The sequence below is a fragment of the Lutjanus erythropterus genome, chromosome 4, assembly GCF_056507025.1.
Source record: "Lutjanus erythropterus isolate fLutEry1 chromosome 4, fLutEry1.hap2, whole genome shotgun sequence".
Taxonomy (NCBI): Eukaryota; Metazoa; Chordata; class Actinopteri; order Lutjaniformes; family Lutjanidae; genus Lutjanus; species Lutjanus erythropterus.
In genome coordinates this window covers 48,214,154-48,231,214 of record NC_139320.1, presented here as the reverse complement: position 1 = coordinate 48,231,214, position 17,061 = coordinate 48,214,154, and the positions used below count along the sequence as shown (strand labels likewise).

At 41.1% G+C, this 17,061-nt stretch overlaps 1 protein-coding gene across 4 annotated transcripts in view; it reads left to right on the top strand.

Annotated features, from left to right (window-relative positions):
- The first annotated feature begins 241 nt into the window (after window positions 1-241).
- usp2a (ubiquitin specific peptidase 2a) overlaps window positions 242-17,061 on the top strand; it is a 67,231-nt gene continuing 50,411 nt past the window's right edge. For 2 of the 4 annotated variants that reach the window (XM_084718196.1, XM_084718193.1), the window contains exons 1-2: window positions 3,757-3,908; window positions 4,628-4,751. The gene's annotated coding sequence lies outside the window, so the exon portion shown is untranslated. Of the gene's footprint in view, window positions 463-3,756; window positions 3,909-3,946; window positions 4,098-4,627; window positions 4,752-17,061 lie in introns of those variants that run through there. The other 2 variants (XM_084718194.1, XM_084718195.1) reach the window with 2 other exon arrangements.

Below are 17,061 nucleotides of genomic sequence, written 5' to 3'. Positions count from 1 at the left end.
TAAATTACATTCCACCACTGGGTGAAAATGAACGATTATTAGAAACAAGTTGCCATATTTCCTATTTACTTGAACGTTGCATTTTTTCAATGAAAGAAATATCTGATGTTTACGTTCATCTCCATGGCGACGGTGTAGGAGGCGGTTCGCTGTTCTGGCTGGTGACGCTCACACAGAGGTATGAGCCAATCAGAAACGAGCTCTGTTACCGGACTGACGTCACCGTTAAAGCGAAAAGGACCGTTACTTGGTTGCTAAACTCTACAACTGCAAAGGGATATGGCTGAATACCAGCGTAGTCTAGATTAAAGCCCATGGCGGTGTCGTCTTCTGTCCAACAGTATCTTTCAGCCGTCACAGCAACTTGAGTAATGGTCTAAAAAGCGGCACAAACCAGCCATAGCGATACTTTTGGGGGGCGTTTCGCTGCCCGTTTGGATCGGGATGATCTCCAACTGTGAGGTGAGTGACTGCAGTTCACTAGCTACCATACACCACCGTAACTAGGTACTGTTCTGTCATATGCACAGAAGCATAAACCAAACTCCTATCAACCTCTGGTAATTTTACGTTGCCATGCTTGTTGGGGACGATTACATTCCTCACCAATCACCACGGAGCACACTGTTGAAGTCACAATGAACCATTAAAATATTCGGCATAAGACACAACTGCGACACAGCTTTTTATTTCTATATAACTTCAAGTTTTCAGAACTGCCCTACGGTGCGTTCAGGGGGAGGAATAACAGTTGAGCCCACTCTAAAAGTTCAGCTTTTTCGAATGAAGCCTGGCTCATTCTGTCGAATATATCTACGCCTATGAGAGTGCTGGTGTCCTCCCAAGTTTAAAGGTCCTTTGCTATGTTCCCTGAAATGTGTATGGTCTGCCTTTGAACAGTGCCACAATTCACTTACACATCACACAGCAGAGCGGTGGTCTTTAAACACAACACTGCCGTCCTGCTGTCTATATCGATACTTGAGTTAGCTCACGAGATAGCTAGATAACTAACCACTGCTTAACCAAGGTTACACAGACAAAATATTAACACGTTCGTTAACAGGCGTTGTGTTAACTCTGTACTTGGTTATCTCCCTTTACAAGGGACTTTGGGGACGGTTAAGTTTTCCCTGTTTCATTCTCCTCCCCGCCCCCTTCACGGACAGCTCTGTGTCAAAGCTGCTCCGCTTCCATTACCGAGCAACGCAACGCCGCTGGGGTCTGAGTGCTTATCTAATCACGTGTGGAATAACGACAGCCACAGCCTCTCTATGAGGGATCTGTCAGATACAGTGATATTTGACTCATACCAGTGTGCTCAGTGTGCAAACGGCCGCACTGCAGTGAATCAACTATGGCTCCTGTGCCAGTGTCGTCCCATCTCCTCCTAGTGTCATGTAATGCTATACCCCTCACAGAGACTGTCCACCACAGTACTACGTCTGTCTTTTTCCATTGTCTTGCACACACACGTCAACTGTTCTCTTATGTTAGGAAATACTCGATATTATTGATAGTTTACTGGTTCTGCAGGTTTTTCATACACCAGTATTGCAGTTATAATACATGAGCTACTTGTGTTGCCAGGTAAGGTATAATATGATTTTAATTTTGGGGAAATTGGCCGTTTTCATGGCAGCCATATTGATATGAAATAGTTGGATAAACACAGGTGTTGCCAATGATACTAATTAAGGTCCAGTTCCATTAAGTGTAGCAACATTAGCAGTGAACAACAATCACAAAATGAACACCCTGACTGTTTGACCTGAATGTAACTGAACCGTAATTAGTACAATTGGCAACACCTGTGTTTACCCTACTATTTCTGTGAAAAAGGTCTCTTACATGCCAAAATAAGACTAGGTAATATATCAGTATTATCCAAAATAAAATACAATATGTAGTCCAACAATATATAAGTGTTGTTTTTTCCTGGTTTTAAAGGCTGCATTACAGTACAGTGATATAAATATTAGGGTTAATGCGGGTGTTACAAATGATATTAATTAAGATCCTGTACCATTTAGGGAAGCAGAGTCTTTCCAGTGAGCCAGCTTGCATAATAACAGCACCCTGACTCTGTTTCACCTAAACAGAATGGAACTTTAAAGGGACTATTCTTCCCAAAATAATAAAAAAAAACATATGTTTCCTCTCGCCTGTAGTGCTATTTCTCCGTCTATACTGTTTTGGTGTGAGTTGCCTAGTTTTGGAGAAATGGGCTGTAGAGATTTGTGCCCTATTTCCAGTATAATGACAGTAAATGGCCCACATCCTATGTTGCTTCAAGCTCCCAAAAAATACATGTGGAAAATTTAAAACCAGTGTCTCTTTAAAAAAAAATGCTCAAAATAATCCACAGAGCTTGTTGTGAGCAGCCAGGAACTACTAGGAACTACTTTCTTACTGCAGTAGAATCCACTGAAAATACTTTTTCACTAGACAAAGGAATTAGTTCTGTAGCCCTGCAGACCACTGTTCTTTTCTTATTTCCTCCACAACATAATATTTGAATATACATTTTATTATTCTTAGACTAGCTGCCTTGTGTGGACGAGCTAGCTGTCTCGTGCTTTGGCCTCTGCTTGTCTGCCACATCCAAATAGGTTGCCAGCCAGGTTTGCACACATTGCGCTAGAAATCACCCGATCATGTTACAAAAACAAAATTGAACTCCTGAAAATAAAATGCAAATATTCACAAAAAAGTCCCTTGGAGTCATCTGTCTTAAGTCTAAAGGCTCATTTATGTTCCCTTTACACATCAATAGACAGGCTTGTTTCAAATGATGTAACTGTCACCGCCCACATTCTTCCATGAGACCTTTATGAGTCTGCATGTCAAGGTATCCTTGGGCGAGATAATGAACCCCAAATTGCCCCTGAAGGCACAGCTCTTGGTGTGTGAGTGTGAGTGAATGGTTAGTTTTGGAGCAGAGGCACCTTGCCTAATGGCACCTGCCATTAGTGTATGAATGAGTGAATGTGACGTGTTATAAAGCACTAGGACTAGGAGAGTGCTACATAAGATTTACATGGCGATGCACAAATACAGATGAAGTGAACACAGAGCCCGAAGAGGAGGCTCGGTACATACCCCCATGTGTTTCTAACGTTTAGCGTAAATGAGCTTTGAGCCACGTCAACACAACACAAAATCAAAGTCTTGCATCAGTGTCAAGTCATATAGCTTCTGGCCTTTACCCACTTAGTCATTACTGATGGTCATGTACCAAACATATTTTCTGAAAGTGCCTGTAGTAGCCCCTACAATATCGTTGCAATATCAGTAAATATTGATATTGAGATATTTGGTCAAAAGTATTATGGTACTTTATTTCATTCATGTGCTCCAGCCCTGTGTTGAAGATTTGTCATATAAAACTGAAGGACAGTTAGCATCATCAGCGCCAAAACTGATGACAAATTTCACTTTGACATGTGAAAATTCAGATAAACTGACAGCCAAAACATTCCTCTGACAGTCTGGGGTGTATGCAGCGTCTATGGTATTTGCTATGCAGTGGCACTATTAGTGGAGGAATTTAAGAGATGCCTGTGGATGAATCATGATCCAATGAAGCTCGCCACTCACTTCAGATTTTAATTTCTGTGAAAGCAGCCAATCTGCTGGCTAAAGCACTGTGCTGGACTTGATGCTTGCCCAGCTTGGCTTTTAAAAAGCCTTAATGCTAGTCCTTTAAGAGCAAATTGGAATGCCACTGAGTGTTGAGTGACCTGTAGAGGTCATAGGCGTCTGCTATATTTACCGGCTCTGTAACTTGATCTGTGGCATTCTGGATCGCTGTGCTCATACTATCCTCTCACACTCTGGGGCCGCAGCCTCCCAAGTAGCACCCCATTGCTTTCTGTCTATTGGCCTGGCTGCTCAGAACAACAAGGGTGAGCCTCTTACAAACCGACTTAACCGCCACTCTTCCTCCCTTTTCTTCTTTTAGGTACCTGCTTGTCAGTTGAATGCTCAGAGCTGTAGGGTACGTCTTCTCAAGGAGGCAGTGATAGAGGACAAGGGTTTCAGAAAGCTCTGGATTTTTCTAGCATGAGTAGAAGAACCGTGTGAAACTCCCTGGGGTAGGCCATATCATTTGCATCGGATAGTAAAAATATGTGGCTGTGATAGCAAAATATGAGCTTTGAAACAAGTTCTGGAAGAATCACACAATGAAGCTACACACGATGGAATCCACCTATCAACTTTTTCTTCACCCAAGCTTTATAACTGAGCAAGTTTTTCCGGATTTGATAATACGAGCTGAAGGATGCATCATCAATCTTTAATGGTTGGACACGAAATCCGGAGAATGCGTTGCCCAGTGGCCTCTGCGCTCACTTCAGGCTGAATGTGGCTGCTGTAAAGTCAGTCCGCTGAGAGAGGCAGCCCGAAACAGACCAAGGAAGCATTGATTTCTTATAGGCCTATATATGATATTTGCTATCCTCTGTCTAACCCAGTCATTTGATAGCAGTGTTGGACAACATGTCATGTAGTGATACTATTTCTATTTGCCTGTGTCAGATTACACTCACCGAAATAAAATTCCCCAGTCAGGAGAAAAAGGTGGAAAAGTTTTTAATATTGGTGTCATTGTTTGTTTTTACAGGAGTGATCAGTGTCACAAAGCTTGCGTGTGTGTGTACACTGTGGGGTAGCAACAGTAGAATGAGCTGCCCCGGAGCCGTCACAGTCTGCGGGGACTGACACACACACCGCTGCAAATACGGCAGGTAACTAACCGCTACACACACACTCACACACACTTTTTACATCCACACAGAAGCTGTCCCAGTGGAAAGTGCGGAGTCTTAAGTGTCCTCAAGTACACATACTTAATAGTGCATTGACTGCATTCCCATTTGACGTCAGTGATTGCATGGTTCAGATGTATCACAGCAGAGCTGACTGGACCCTATCATGAAACAGAGTCAGAGAAAGTTTCACAAATAAAGTTATGCCTACTGTTTTATCGGCTTACAGATGACTCACAGAAATGACTAAATTGGAAAGGTGCTGCAGCACGTCAGTTGCTCCTCGGTCTACAGCAGCACTGCTGTGTAGACATTTAGACTATGACACTAATGGGACGTTTAGATTGCAGCTTGCACTGCTAAAAGGGTTTGATGCCAGTATTAGTGAAAACAAAAACTCAGATGGGAAAACAACATTCAACAGTTTTGTTTGCACTCACACATTACTAACACATATCCACTGCATTAGGCATCAAAACTGCCATGCAATGCATCTGTTATGTAATAATATATGACGGTAATTTATTCAGACATCTACTGGAGTTTAGTGAGTGTATTTAAAAAAAAAAGCTATCAAGAGAAAGCTAGAGAAAACAAATTGGTTTAAAGGAGTTTTTTAAAGTTGAGCGCTGATTTGGCTTCTCTGAGACTTTGGTTGTGATTTAAGGCAACAGCAGCAAAAACATGATGGGAAGTGAAGGGTAGTTTTTGGGACACTTTAAAAACTTGGTATTTCACCCCAAGGAGTGGTTCTTTAAGTCCTGCGCCACACAAAGTGTTTTATGCCAGATGCATATTCTTGGCAGCTTGCGTTGGGTCATCCCATCCACAAAAAGTTGTTTAATCTAAAGATTAAACCCACAGGAGACCTCGTGCCTGATTCACTTTTAAACAGAGATCATTTTTTTATGTTTATGTCATCTTCAGTTTATGACTTTTACCTGACTATAGACAGATTTTTAAATGACTCATCTTAACGTTACTCTTCTGGGCAAAATGACATGTTGTAGGTAGTCCCAGTAATTTTCAGCCTTGACCTTGGAACAGCAATTCCAACAACAATTCCATTAAATACAGAGCATCTAGTTTCCTTTCTGTCAAAAGTAACATTTTAAAGTCAATCCTAAGGCTAAAAGTGGTGAAACGTGTGATCTGTGTTTAGTTTTTGTTAAAAGCTTCACTGCAGAGTTCTGGACCTGCTGGAGTTGAGACAATTGAAAGAATTGTCCAGGCCGATATACGTATCAGCTGATATCAGCTCACTGCAGATATATACACTAAGAAAGGATGGCAGTTTTGGTTAATTTTGTTTTCAATAGCTGGACACCCAGTAACCATCACACTACTCACCTCCTCTGTGAGGTTGACACTGACAATCTCCAGTGAACAGCAAGGCTGAACTACTATGTGTCTGCAGTGTGTACACGTCCGTTTGGGAGTATATTCAGGCCTTGACAGAGATGGAGATGGGGGACGGAGAGGCTCTGAGTGAGGAGCACGCTGGACTCCACCTCCAAGTTAGCTTTAGTGACAGGTAGTTGTGATGTAGCTTTCGTTTGTGAGAGCTGTGCAGCAGGTGGTGGTCAGAGCTAGCTTGTCTGCCCCCAGTAGCTTGACTTTCAGCTCATCCTCCTTAGATCTTCCTTAAGGTGTTTTTCAGTGTGTTTAGGTACCGAACAGATGTTAGGTGTTGATCTCTCTGGATATGGATTGGCAGCATCACACTTTCTCCCGGCTAACAGCGACACAATCTTTGTCTGTGAACCATCCTCGGGCATTTCTGTTGAGTGCGTGTTCTTATGTGGTACAGTGCTAATACTAAACTGAAGAGCAGCATTGCACAATTTATATTTGACTTTGTTGCCTTTCTGGAATAAATGTCCCCACACCGAGCTTCATTTTTTACCTCAGATTGCTAGTTAGCAAATCCATTAGCGTGTGCATATGCATATTAACCTATAGACTGACATGAGTCGCCACTCTAAAATACCCGTTGAAGCGGTTAACAGTTGACAATGCAAACAGTAGGTATTGGTGTTGGCTGTGGTCAATAGCTTAAAGGTATCAATTGAAATAACCCAGTGCTAAGTAGTACCTGCATTCAAATCATGTTACCACATCCAGAAAAAAGACTTTATATGTTTTTTCTCACAGCCATAAAGAAAAACCTTCGAAAAAGGTATTGAATGATTTAACTTTAAGGCTGCTGGCATTGGTACTGATATAATTTTTTCAAAAAATACCCAGCCCTAGTGTTGGCTGATAATCAACAACAAATTGCAGTTCAGAAACTGTGTTAGTTAGAAACAGGTGAGCTGACTCACATCAGCATCTGTGTTGATGCTTTAACCTCCAGTCGCTGTGAGCCACTTCTGTGCATCTGACGCGTCTCTCAGCATCACTCAGTGGGATGGCGGAGATTGATAGATGTTTCAGATAATAATGGTATCTAATTGACCAAATGATTAGCTCAATGAATAAAGAATTATGGCAGTCAGCTGTGAAGGCGAGAGCATCAATCACTGCAGGCTGCACACTCAGTCCTCTCTGAGGTCACTGCTGCTTTTATGGCCTCTCCTGTGAGTCACCAACAGATGGTGGTAATGATAAATGCTAATTTGCTGCTCCTCTCCAGGTTTTCATGCTGAACTTGGTTGTGTAGTGAGAATTTGTAGTGAGGGGTAAGGTTCCTTGTAGTAGAAAATGCAGTTGATATTGAGACATGAAAATAATCTTTTTTTTCTCAGTTGTAGCTTTTTTAAATACAGGTTGGGGGTATGAATTTCCTTTTTAGAGTTTAATAAAGTATGTTCAAGGATGGAAAATGAAAGCAGACAGAGCTCTTACAGTCATGGCACTGCTCGAGGGGTGAGGACAATCTAGCAAAATCATGGATATTTAATCTTCTTTCATAGCCTTTTTATGAACCAAATGTTTTTATTGCCACTTTAATTTTGCTATTTAATTTGGTGCTCTGTTTTTTTTTGTGCCAGCACTGTGCATTCCTCTAGTTCACTCCTTTGTTCCCCTTAGTATCTAGCTGTAAATACTGCATTATATACACCATTGTCCTACCACACATTAGACTTGGCCGAGGGGAAAACAGAAGTGTTGAATGGCATCTAACCAGTAGCTAGGGAAGGCTGGAGAAGGTCCAACTATGGCTTGTCAGAATAGCCAAGTAGTCGAGTGTAGTTTTAATACGAAACAGCCTGGCAACTAGTTGTAGCGGGCAGAAAGGGAGGGCATAGGCGTCAGCGTGGCCCCCACAGACATCAGCAGTCTCTTATCTGCTCACATTTCAGGGTATATATAGCCGCCTGTAAGGCCAAACCAAAGCCAGCACAGCCAGAGACCTCCTAATAACCCTCATCTTGATTTATAACATTATTCCCTGTAAGAACAACACTGTGTCTATGTCATGTTAGTTTTTTGTCTGGTGGCAAGAGTTTCTTTGTACTGTTACAGCTGTTTTGGTTTATATTGTGCAATGGTAACAATAAAATGCTGTAGAAAAGGCCAGAAAGCCATCAATCAGACTGTTTTAAATTAAATATTTTCGTGCTGCAGAGAAGTCCTGGCCTACAGAAAACAGATTAGAGCTGCATGGATTAATTGATTAGTTGTCAACTACTGAAATGATCATCATTATTTTGATAATCGATTAATCGTTTTGAGACCCAAAGTCTTTGATTTTAGCTTCTCAGAAGTGATTATTTCTTTACTCCACTTTGACAGAAAACTTGAATATCTTTGTGTGGTTGTGGATGAACGAGACATTTGAGGATGTCATCGTGGGCTTTGGGAAAGAGTAATCAACGATTTTCAACGTTTTCTGACATTTTATGGACCAAACAATTAATCAATTAATTGAGAGATTAATCGATAATGAAAATAATGGTTAGTTGCAGTCCTAGTATCCCAACAGAACCCTACAAAAATCACATAATCATAATCATTTTAATATGTTTATCAATCAAAATGACAATAATGATGTAAAAAATATAATAATCTTTTATATTATATTGTAATTGTGATTTCAGTCAAAATAATCGCATTTAGATATTTCTTGAAAACTGTTCAGCCCTGGTACACATGAACTCAAGGTAGTGCAGCCTCCTCCCATTCATGAAACAGAGAAGGAAAAACAGCACAGGTTATACACTGAATTTAACAGCACTTTACTTTAATTAAATACAGACAATTACACTTCATGCTGCCTTTTGGTTAATGGTTGATGTGTGCTTCTGTGAATGCTGCCATTGTTGTGTGATGTCAGACAACTACTTCTTCATGAAGTCAGGGTAGATGAATTAGCCCCGAGTTTACAAGTCAAAACTCCAACTTTTGGTGTCGTTCCGCTGTACTTTTTGAAGAAGAAAGTCAGAAATGTGTGAGTTTTGAGTTGCCTGGAACACGGCATTTGTCTGGTGTTGGAAAAACAACTGGTCAGTCAAAACCTTTGTAGATGGGATTAAGAATGAGGATTTGAGGAGCACATTCAGTACGAGACTGAGTCCACCAAAATGCACCACAGAGCACCACGGGAAATCATTACAACTCCTCCCTCAGTGTCTGACACTAAATACACTGACCTGGACTTATTTCACCACTGTCAGAAGCTACTTACTTATATAGTCAACTCATCATCAATATGTTTATATGTGCAATAATTCAGCTGTTTAATACTCTGTGCATTAATAATAATTCAACAGTGCAATACACTGGTTACACTGGCATCATTACAGCATTTATTTATTTATACCGTACATACTCTCTGCAACCTATACTCTTATTTTTAATACTTGCATCCTAACACACTTATCCTCCATCTTCAGCATTAGTTCTTTTACACTTTATGTATTGCTGTATATTGTTGTTTATATTTTCTATATACTTAGATATACTTCTATACTTGAATTGGAGCAACTGTAATGTAAACCATGATCGATAAAGTATTTCTGATTCTGACTTAAGAAATAGAGTCAGAGCAAATGAAAACATGAGCTCGGCAGATGCATCTGGTTCCCAGGCGGATCAGAACTCAAGACTCACTTGCATGAGTGTGTCCAGATATTTTTCACATTCACAAACATTAATTTTTACTCACATTTATGATTAAAATGCACCTAGGATGTCTTACATAACATAACACAGCAGAGCACAGTAAAAAAAAAGGATCGGACTATGTAGACATCCCTAGAGGTGTGGACGCAGGCTGAAGGAACGAAGTGAAACAAAATGACAAACCATTCTGATGATCCATCACTACTCGCCTCAAAGCTACACTGACTCAGTTGAGACTGAGCGGTTTACTATAGTGTAGTGCACTCAGACGCACATACTCTCACTCATTATCGCCGGAGAGCATCCGTGTTGATGATGTTACGTTCATGCGATGTCACCCCAGGGCACGGAGGCTGCGGCGTCCTGCGTCATCACACACACTCTCCTCGCGCACTTAAGGTTGGCTCAGCTCTCTGATAGGCCGGGGGGAGACCTGGGAGGACAGTACTGTAAGAGATCTGACTCACTGACTCATTAGAATGATGGATTTTCAACAGAAGCACATTTCACTGAGCTAATGGACCCAGTCACAATGAACAAGACAATTTGCAATATGTATACGGCTTTTGGGAAAGTCCATAAAATATATTACAATATTAATATCTGTTATTATGAATGTTTTATTGAGTACTTATTATTTCCAATTTTTCCATCATAATTCTTTCAAGATAGTTAAGATGCAGTTGTATTTAGAGTTCATGTTATGCTTCCTGCATTATATAATAAACACAGGTGACCATCAAGTCTTTAAACCTCTTATTTATCTCTCTGTTTCAGATTCTGAAAAATCAAAGGTCATTTCATTTTGCCATGTGCTGAACATGTGGTGAATAGACATCACGTAAGCAGTATGTTGATGAGAGTGAACCAAACATTAGTCGCAGGCTGTAATACCAAAACAATGAGCTGAAAGGCACTAAACTGTTTCATTCAGGTGGAAGGTTTTTATGTTGTCACTGGATGCATCCCCTTTCACTGTACACATAGTGATTTATTCAGTCCTTGTAACTTGTCACAGCGGATGAGACAAAGGGACGATGACACAGAGAAACACAAGGGCTAAATAGTCAAGGAGCTAATCAGACACAGGTAGAACAGATGCCAATCAAAAAGGGCAGGAGAAGGACAAAGACATGAAGTAAAGTTAAGACACATGAGAGAGGACCAGGGCTGCAAAATAAAACAGGAAATAACTAATAAAAACTCCAGACCATGGCATAACTAGAAAAAGTTACTCAGTCTCCATGAACAGATGGTGAAGCACCTACTGCAATGTCACCACAATTACTAGATGCAACCAGTGGACATTTGCAAAGTTTCAATTACATTTTCTTGTATAGTTACTTTCAGTTTTCTTGAAGATGTGTAAAATAGTGTAATGGTATTGGAGCTGAGGCTCCTGGGTCCCCCTAAACTTTAGAAGAAAACAATAAACTGGATGATAAGTCCAGCCTTCTCATAACAAGCAACCAGGAAGCTTTACAGCAATATAATAGATGTATAAATATACATTTTTAGAGAAAATCACAAAAGAGCAAATAGCTTGTTAGATCACCCCCAGTAACTGAATTTAATTTCCACCAGTAACCACTATGATGTTCAGTTTTTTTTGTTTATAGCAAACTGAATTTCATGAAAGTCACTTCAGAACTGAGCTGATTTTGTCGCTCTCATTTGTTTACTTGCAGACTTTGAACGCTCCCATACGGTGACAGCATAGACAGATGCGTGGGCAACGCTAACAAAACTGGGATTTATACATGTTGTATCATGTCTAACTTTGGTGGATCATATGGCACAATCACATCATGGCATATAATCTGCAGATGCTCCTGTCTAAGATGAAACTTAATTCTGGATTTTTTGTTTTTCAACCGCAACAAAGGTCAAAATGAGGCCTGCAACAAACCAGGTTTATGCCTGGTGGGGATGATAAAAATATTGAGTAGTGCAGCTTTAAAATCAAAACACTATCAGTGGCAATCAGATGAGCGTTCCATTAGTGTGAACTGTTTCTTTAACCACTAGTTGCTCGTGTTTTGTTAGTTATGTTGTTTCCATGTCTTTAAGTTGCTCTCAAATCCACTTCCAGGTAGTGAAAGTGAAGTTCCTAAAAACTTTTTAGCTTGGTTTCCTGAAACCTGCTCAGTAAGTGAAACCTCATCTCTGCAGCTCTTTGCCAGCAGTCAGCTGTTAAAATCTTCCCTTCCACTGATCTCATGCAGCCACTTCTGCCTCTCTGCTGACAGCTCTCTCAATACTGATTCAGTAGAAGCTTGGCAGACCGACCAGCTCTTTCATAGTAGGAGAATGTTGTATTTTCACTTTTTTCCCCTCTGACCTCTCATATTTAATTCTGTCTGATCCTCTCCTCTAATTTTCCAGCAGCACACAGGCTCATTAGGCAGAGCTTTCTTCATTTCCTCGCTGGTGTTTTATCCGTAGCTCTGACAGTAAGTGTAAATTGGCTGTGGAATATGCCCTGCTGCTACTTTTAAGTCCTTTATGCGTCGGTAGCAAGCAAACAAATGCAGCTTGTTGCCATGGTAGCTATGGTAACTACTGGTTAGCACAACCTCAGGGGAGGCCGAAAATGCAGAGTAGCCAGTGTGCGTTTGTGCGGGTGTGTTTGTGGCAGGTGCTCGTGCCCGTGCGTGTGTTGTTGTTTCCGTGGAGACGTCTCCTCTCAGAAGTGAAATCCATAGTTTGCTATCATCTTATCAATCCTGTGTGTGTGTCCGTGTTGTGTGGTGTTACTCCCACGGGTGTGACTTGCTGTTTGCACTTCACTCTCAGCAGCTCGCCCACCAGGCTAGCCCGAGCTTGTTTCACTCAGCTGCCCTGGGTCACAGCTGTGGGAATACAGGGAGGTTCATGCATGAGGCGGTTGGGGTAAGGTTTAACTAAGGCCAAGACGGTGCAGTCAAGAGTTAAAAAGACACACAGGCTACCCTTATTTCAAGGTTGTCGAGTTCCCAAATATCATAGAGCCCCAAATAAACACAAGGAAAGCACAGAGCTCCATTCAAATTCGTCTTTGTTGCTCATGAGTGGGATTGTGTGGGGCTGTTAATTTGAGAACCACTGCTTTAGTGAAGGGCCGTGTTGATACAGTGGGTCTTACTGACAGTTTTGTCAGAGAAAACACGGCTCACGGTGCTACGGATCATCCAGGATTCTCACTGTAGTTTCACACACACATTTTTTGATCCGTGTGTTTACACAGTGCGAGGAGTCACATAATGAAGGTTTGTGCAAGTGCGATGATGAGGATGAGGTGGTCTTACCAGCCGCTGCCTTTTAAGTCGGTGGAATTTGCAGCGATGAGTAAGTTTTGGCTCAATCAAAGTCGAGTACAAGCTCTGAAAAGTTCCCTCTGAGTTCAGGCAGCAAATTACCTGCTCATATTACTAAGCATGTGCACTGCAAAAAATGACCTGGATAGGAATTTTGGGTTGGGGTACAGCAGTATTTTAGCAGACTCTATTCCACTCTGATTATAAGACCAGTCGAAGCATAAATATGCCTTTTTTCTAATATAGCAAATTTACATTCAGCAAAATGTAATGTAAAGGATTATCATATCAGCTTATCATGGCTGCACGATTCTTTCTAAAATATGAATCATTTTTCTCCCTAAGACTTGAGGTCATGATTCTCATGCATGCATTTCTTTTTTTCCAACAAAAACATTTATTTCAAGTATCTGAGAGTCTTGCTGTCTAGACAGGGCTTTGAAACAGGCAACATAAATATAAATCAAAGAGCTGAACTAAAGAAAAAAATACCTTGAGTCTTGAAGTGGTGAGGACTGTATGGACTCTTTTGTCAGTTCTTAACCCCATTTTAACCCACTTTGTGTGACTTTCATTGTTTTTTAAATCTAGATCTATGTGTGAGCTACATTCTATTATCATACCCACCAGTGCTTTCAGAACATTTTCAGCTCATGTGTACATTATTGCAATAATAATAATAATAAATAGTCTGTGATCATTTTGGCCACTATAATTGTGATATGAACTTTTCTTTCAGTTTCATCAAGTTGATTGTTGAGTCTCATTGCCACTCATTGAATCAGACTCAGTAGTCGTCTGTCTTGCCGACCTGTGACTGGCCAAAGTCCCTCATCATGGGATAGACTTTCTAAAGCCTGAAAACAGAGCAAGCAGAGGAGCAGAAGTCGAGTTTTCCCTCAGACCTCTGCAATTACATTACACTGAAATCTTATTGTGGAACTTTTGCCCAATTACACTAAAGATAAACTGCCTACCCCAGATTTAATACCCCCATGGTCATGACTCTCTGTGTCACACACTACGTAGCTGTGCATACGTTGGCAGTTGCATTTATTAAAGATGTTGTGTTTTAGCAGAATTCGTGGGTAAAATTACCCTTTAAAAGCCAGTAACTCAGCTGATCTGCTTTATTTGAGTGAGTGGGATTTGATCCTATTTGACTGACAGTTGCCTGGCAACATAACCATACAACCCTGCTGTCATCCAGTTTGTATTTAAATCCTGATTGTTGCTATCATCGGTATGTGGCATCTTCTCCTCCCAGCTGAGCCCCGCCCTCTGTCATGTGAATCAACTAAAACTACTGGAAGAAGATTGTGTGTTTGTGAAGGACCATGTCACTCACAGCAAGAATTCAGGGCCTTTAAAGGGACAGTTCACCCCAAAATCAAAGATACTAAATACTAATATTAATACCTGTAGTGCTATTATCCATCCATCAGGGATCATCTACTGACCTTGATGTGCATTTCAGTAGAAAGAAAGTAGTTCCTGCATGAAACTGCTCACAGAAAAGTCTGGTAACTGGGTCATGATTTTTTGAAAAGAGACATTGCTGCTGAGTTTTTCAAATGTATTTTTTGGCACTTTGACCACCACAAGCCAAGTGCAGTGCAGTTCCATTATATTCTCCAAAACTCAGCACCTCACATCAAAATAACCTAGATGGAATAATAGCACTATAGGTAAGAGGAAAAATAATTTTTGTGATGTTAGGCCACTGCGGTTTTGTTCAGTCTGATGCTGGCTCAATTGGGTTCAGCTCAAAATAAATTCAGAAATTAGCAGAAATTAGCGGAAATTCTATCTGAGTTGTTACACTGGTTTGCTTCTGTAGATTCTCGTTTACATTTGTAACCATCAGTATATCACGGCTGAGCCTCAAGTTGACTGTTGGTGCTTTCATTCAGCAGTGAGGGGAGCTACCATGCAGAAAACTACTGATTGACATTTTAGAATTTAATGTTAAAGACTTGGTGATTCATGTACTTGTCACCTTTTAGTCTTAAAAGTTCAGATGAAACGGCATTTTGACAGAATCCAGCTACTAATATTGTGACATACTCGTGAGTAAAAGACAGGCAGGCATAACATAACGTTGGGACGAAGTTGATATGAACAGTGAAAAGTGGGCGTGTCTGTGTCTTGACTATAAAAGTTTAAGACTGGTTAATGGGTGGATGTCTTAGATGAGAGCAACTCATCTGGGTACTTTGCTCCTGCATCATGCCCCCACCCATTTTTGGGTAAAAACAACAACTCTAATTTTAGGTCGTTGCCAGTTTAAACACTTAAAACAATGAAAACGTATTGCTTTCTAGCCTTTAGGTTGCCAAATTGTCTGGCACAGTCAGGTGAACAGTTATGCTATGTCGTTATTGATCGACAATCTGTGTTGTTACAAAAAATCAAAGAAGTAGATATCCTTTCAGTCTGCCTCCATCAGAGTTGACGAACCTGACACACCTGCCTTACTGAATCTTCAGGTGATGTATTTCAGCCATCTGTCATTTTTTGACGTTATTAAGACACTCTATTTCGCTTTTTTGGTACTTTTAAACCAAACTTAATTAAAAAAAACAGGTATTTTATAGCAGAGCCATGTTTTTCACAATAAAAACATTAGTTACACCATCACTAAGAGTCTTTTCTGATTCACTTCGATCTACAGACACAATCAGCACACATGTAACATCTCAGTAGCTTCACTAACTAACCTGTGATGAAGTGTTTGCCACAGACACACACACACACTGACTGACTGGCTCCTTTTTCAGCGCTTGTTTTCATCCAAATGGAGGCGTGGTTGTGGGATGTTATGTATGGCTGTGCTCATCTGTGATATTATTATTGGTTGACATTGGTTGGTTGAAGCTGATATATTCTTACAGGATGAAAGCATGATTTTGCAATACAAAGAAGTGGATTTTTGGGTGGGTTTTTTGTTTGTTTTTGGACATATATTGTTAAAATAGGTGCACACAGTGACTGGGGCATTTTTCATTTAATCTCAGCTCTACGGCATGTTTGTGGCCTTATTTCTCTTGTGTTCAAAATTATCTTTTTTGTCTGCCATCCAAATGTTTAAAGAATGTTTAGATTTTACTGGCCACTTATTAGATTGCCATTGTTTTTTGGGGCGTGCAGTTCTACCAACCACTTGCATATTTTGCCAGCGTTTGGCCTGGTGCTAATTTTGTGCCCTCAAGCAAGTAAAACAGGTGACTCAAACTACCACACCAGTTGTTTATCCCATTTCAGTCCAGCTGCCCGACACATTACCCAAACTTGGTCATTTTCTGGCTCCAGTAACTGACAAAAGTGGTGGTGGAGACCGAATCCAGACCCAGGCATAATCCCGTCAGAAAATTACGGCTGATGTCAGAGACACAGTGTCCGTGTTTTACTGTTGCCATCTGCATCTCAGTGCCAAAACCGAAATAACCCTCTGAACACCACCGCTGCCAAATGATAGAAACAAACCTGCTCGTACATGGACTGTGCCTGGCTTTAGCTGTAAGGTCTGCTACTGGTGCTGTTAGCCTGACCGGCTTAGCAGTACTCAACTGAATGGCCACAGCCGCTGGCCTGCCTCTGTGTGTTTTGGCCAGCAGTGTGTGTTGGCCTATCTCCAGCGCGCTGCCTGTCTGCCTACTCCAGATCCATATGCTGAATTATTGATAGGCCTGTGGTCACAGAGAGAGAGAGGAAAGAGAGGCAGAGGGAGAAAGCGATAGAGACCCAGAAGGAAGGGAAATTACACTGAGGAGAAGTAGGTGCACTTGGAGAGAAGGCAGGGTGCCGAGGAGGAGGAGGAGGAGGAGGAGAGACAGCAAGAGAGGACAGGGAGAGAGACAGATTAAAGAAATAGGAGCCTCTCTCACTGAACTCAACACGGATCAGCAACACCAGATACTTTTATT